Source organism: Mizuhopecten yessoensis, unplaced genomic scaffold (assembly GCF_002113885.1).
Source record: "Mizuhopecten yessoensis strain PY_sf001 unplaced genomic scaffold, ASM211388v2 scaffold10751, whole genome shotgun sequence".
Lineage (NCBI taxonomy): Eukaryota > Metazoa > Mollusca > Bivalvia > Pectinida > Pectinidae > Mizuhopecten > Mizuhopecten yessoensis.
This window is the reverse complement of record NW_018408703.1, coordinates 157,116-162,574: the sequence shown is the minus strand read 5'-3', so window position 1 is coordinate 162,574 and position 5,459 is coordinate 157,116.

Below are 5,459 nucleotides of genomic sequence, written 5' to 3'. Positions count from 1 at the left end.
GAACAATCTAAGTCAGGAGTGTGGGTTGAGGAGAAAAAGACCAGGTTAACAGCATCCAACTTTGGCAAAGTTCTAACGAGGAAGGCCAAGCCAACAGATAGTTTTTTAACCGATGTTTTTAACCCGAAAATGATCTTCGCTTCGCCACTACATTCGTACCTTTTAAAACGAGAAGATATACCCTCATGCCACGCATGTGACACTCCATTTACAGTGGAGCATTTTTTAATAGAATGTTCCGATTTTAAACACATTCGTGATAACTACTTCCGAGTCCCGGATATGAAAACACTTTTCAGTTCCGTGGATTCGAAGGCATTATTTAACTATTTGAAAGACATCGGTCTATTTTATAGACTCTGATGTCTTTTAACCCACCTTATCCTTTTTGACGTTATATATATATCGCATATTCCATATCATCTATTCGTTATCTCTTTTATTATTTTAACCCCCTTTTATTATTTTTAATTATCTACACATACAATGCGAATACTTTTAAAATGAACCATTTTATCTGATTTTATCTTCGCTATTCACATGTTTGTTAAAAAAGTAAAGTGAATAAATAAATCACCATGGCCCTAAATGACCACAGCCGTCGATGGGCCGTTAAACATAAACAAACAAACAAACAATCGCCACTAGATTACGGCAACAGGAATGAGAAGTTTGGCAAAGGAAAGTACTTGGAACAATTGCCATCACACCATTTTACACCAGTGTGGATTTGTAATCAACAAGGGATTTACTTTCTTGGGTGCTTCTCCTGATGGCAAAGTGTGTATTGATGGAGAAAGCGGAATAATAGAGGTCAAGTGTCCTTATTCAGCCAGGAACTTGACTATCAGCGAGGCATACAAGAATGTCACAAGATTTTGTCTGGAGATGGAGGGTAATGCTATTAACCTGAAAAAGCACACACCTACTATGCACAAATACAGGGACAGCTCATGATTACTGACTGTAAGTTCTGTGAATTTGTGGTCTTCACACAAAAGAACATTCATGTGGCGAGAATACTTCCCGACATCACATTTATGCAGTCAATGCTCGAGAAGTTGGCAATCTTCTATAGGGACTATGGACTACCATTTTTTTCAGCAAAAGTGATAAACTAACATTGATAATCTGTATCTGTCTGTGTGGCCTGGTCACAAAATGTACTGGTAACTTCTGTGGTGTTTACAGGTGCAACATTTGTATTGAAATTGGAAGATTGATTGATTTTAAATCCTCAATGTATATAGTTTTAGTTTTATTTTGAAGTATGCAGGGTTTTGAATAACAGACAGCACTAAGCAGGTCATATTGACCGATTCAATCCTGATTTTGGCCTGTCTATACATATTTATATAATTTGTCAGTTAATCTGTCATTTGGCCTGGTCAAAGAAAAAGTATAAGTGCCACTAAGTGGGTCATGATTAAACATCAGTATACTGTTTGATATAGCTACAAAAAATTTCTTAGTGAAAGAGTTAACTTTTGCAAGATGTAGTGAAATTAACATAGTATATATTGTTGATCTTTCTTTTTTTCCAAATGATTAGTACTATGTATTGTATATATATGACATGAAATGTGACATTCCAATAAAGAAATATCCCATTTCGAATATATATATAAATATATATTTGTAAATGAGTGTGGAAATCTTTTAATTCGTTTTTTTCTTACATCATTGTGTTCTCATCAAGAGGAGTTTTTCCCTTTCTCCTTTTCAGCCATGGAGTTGTTTCTCTTGTCTTTGGCATTGACCTGGCTTGAGTGCTGGTGGAGCCGTCTGCTTGTATAGGGTCTGGGTAGCTGGCAGTTGGTCCATTTTCCCCAACAAAATGCTACAATATACAAAAAATGCATAAGATTAACTGGTAAAGATTCATCAATTTAAAACTTAGCAGAGATGTATTACTGTCCGTTTTAGTAGACAGTTTGCACCTCAGACATATAAGATTCTGATAGTAAGTCGACAAATATATATTTAAATCAGGGTACAGTAACAATAAACTAATAAAGTGTAATTTATCTATTTACTGCACTTGGTAGAGATCGACCGGTGTACGTTTCCACAGTTAACATGGATATAATTCGGTACATACCTTTGAACAGACCGCTTTGTGTTTGTTTATCTGTTCTATATTCAACTGCTTGTGAGGTCTGCCGCACGCTTTAATCCATCTCTTACATTTATCGAGATTTGTTTTTGGTTTGGGAAATAGGATAAACCGTCCTCCGTCTAGTCTTTCTGGATATCTTTCGTCTGTATTAAACTCGCCCCACGCACATTGAATAACCATCTTGATGTCGACTTTCTAGCTATTGTCCCACACCGTAATATTTGTTTGTGTGACAATATGGCGGACGTATATACACTGTCTCGGTGATAATTATTTCCGGCTTTGTGATTGGTCAATTAATGTACGCGTCGGAAAGGTCTATTGCTTCGATTGTCTATTTCAAGATCAACAAGTTTTGGCCTTCAGTTTGACCAACAATCTGGACCGTCAGCTACGGGAAATGTTTTTTTCCATCCATCAACGATCGCAATGCTAATATGATTCTTTCAAAAATTGACATAAAACTGTACAACTCATTGGTAAACACTTGTTATAATAGAACTTAAAATTTATTTTCATACCCAACAAGTCATAGTCCTTAGGATACATGGGTATAATACGAAAGGCTGACTTAATATATGACCCTGCAACCGCTCTTAGACCTGCAGTTAAAAAATTGTGCACACTTTGTAGTGAACAGATTGATTTACTGAAATTGTAGATATAGTGCTACAGCCGCATATGCAAGCTAACACAAGACAAAATCTATATGTCCTACTAAAATTGTAAATATGACCCTCCAGTTGCGTTTAGGCCTTTTGATGGAATTTTTTCCAGACAACTTGGGATAAGCGATGAAAAATATAAGGTGATAATTTCGAACCAAATGAGAGTTTGGAGTCATAAAAATACTTAACCCCATCTTTGAATTCCCATTTCAACCCAGTAACTTTTTGGCTGTGTGGACTAATTTTTACCACACAATAGGCACTTCTTAAATCTAATTTGGCCATAAAATACCCTTGACTAACCAATCGTGGCACAGTATCAACCGAACTAAACTTTTGTTTGTCCAAGTCCCTTGCATACGCATTGACCGATAAACCCTCTGGTCTACTACAATCATGAATGNCCCCCCCCCCACACTCCTTTTTGGGAATAACGCCTAAGGGGCTTATAATAAGAGGGTATGTGCTAACCTCTATGTAATTACCATTAATGATTTCGGTCTCGATTTGAGAGGTGACCTTGACATACAGTTCGCTGTTGGGTCCGGCTGATGGGTGGTTGTCCAAATGAACACCTATAGGTGAGGAGTCGGGGTCAATGATGTCAAATCCCTTAGCTACTCCATGCAAAATGCAATTCCTATCGCTATCATTTCCTTTTAGACTGGGCTTGGGAGTGGGCGGGGATCACATTAGCTTTAAGTCGGAGGTATTCGTCCATTAAATGGGCCACAACGGTGCCCCACCTAAACTGGTGCTGGTGTTGCAGACGCCGGTACTCTCTGTCATAGGGAAATATCGACACCATGTCATAGCTAGACACCAGTCTGTACACCCTAGATGAATAAGCAAGGTAGTCAAACATTTGGACGCTGGGCAAAATACCATCCCCGACAAGTCTATGGAGTATGGCCAGATTAGCTGTGGACCATTGGGCCAGCGTAAGGGATTCTAACTTGGGTTTATTAGGTCCCGACCTGCAAATTAACTGAAATTCTTCCCCGTTGGACACTACCCTTTCCGCCAAATGGGACCCCCCAACTGTCACAAAATCTACTATGTCGTGATGGTGAGACTCGGACTGAGGGCGGGACAAGGATTTCAAATAGACCTGGGGGTCTTGCCAAGAGTACCCACCTTGTTGTGCCTCTATGGCGCTGCTCGGCTGGACAATGTGTGCCTCCGTCTGTGCCCCTGGAACACTGCCGACTGTCGATTGCCTGGGCGCCGCCATTGCTCCGGACTCGGCTGTTCCGTTGTCCTCCCTCTGCGGCTGGGCGGGCTGGTCTGCGGGCTGCACCGTGGCTGTTCCGGTTACCTCCCCGGTAGAGCCAAACGTAGTGTTAACACATTTTAAAACAAGTTTTGACTGTCCAATAGGCAGTTTTGCTTTTGCAAGATCCTCACTGGCAAATTAAGGAGGGCAGCGGCGGTGTCCTCGCTAAGTTTACTGTCGGACGCCCACTTCTTGACCGCGGTAATGGTAATTTGTTTAACAGTTCCTTTGAACATAGGTGCTTCTAGGATTTCAGATTTAAATGTACCGATGTCAGTGCAGGGTGTGACAGTAGTTCTTGAAGTTATTGTTAATGGCATTTCCTTATAATTTAGTCAATTTAATATAAATTTATTATGATTTATAATGGAAAATGATACTTTGAATATAACATGTTAATAAATTGATTGGAATTATAACCTTGAGTTGACAGTTTGATACCATGAACATTTTGAGCCAGCCCTACCCCCAAGGGCTTTTGGACCAACATTTGTTTAATTTCCATTGGAAGTAATTCAATTAGGGTTAGCTTTATCAGTATTAGGTAGCAGTTTGATAGTATGCACATATCAGCCCTGACTGACCCCCCGGGGCTGATGGGTGGGGCCAAAAAGGGTTGAATTGACTGAAATTTCAAAAAATTTCTCTGGCAAATGATACTTTGAATATTACATTTTGAGCCAGCCCTACCCACAAGGGCTGTAGGGTGGGGCCCAAAGAAGTCAGTGTGCTAAAATTTCTTCATTTTCCTTGTTTTGAATCAGAGGTGCTAGTTTCAAATACTTTTTAGTCTTAAATCTGTATGCTAGATATTGAATAAGGTGGTTTTATTGTTTTTTTGTCACTTTGAATAATAATTCTGTTCATGTTAAAAACAAAATCAACTCTCTGTATAAATATATCAGGTGACCGTTAAGGCCCATGGGCCTCTTGTTAAAATATGGGGAACGGGGTTTCGGCTTATTGGTTGTGTTGTATTTATTGTAATATATCCTTGTCCGTATTGTGTTTCTTGCTATTACTTATCATAGTGGCAGTTGGGTCTATACAATTAGTTTTGTTTTATTTATTGTCATCGTTATTAGTTCATCATTATGGGAAAGGTTGCATTTTTAGGTCACCTGAGCTTTGCTCAAGTGACCTATATCAATCGCTTTTCGTCCGTCGTCGTCCGTCGTCGTCCGTCGTCCGTCGTGCGTCGTGCGTAAACTTTTACATTTTCAACTTCTTCTCAAGAACCAGTGGATGGATTTTTTTCAAACTTGGTCAGAATCATCCTTGGTAGATGAGGCTTCAAAATTGTAAAATTGGGATTCCTACCCCAACCCCTGGGGCCAGGGCGGGGCCCCAAAGGGAAAATTATCCAATATTTCAAAAATCTTCTTCTCCAGACTCA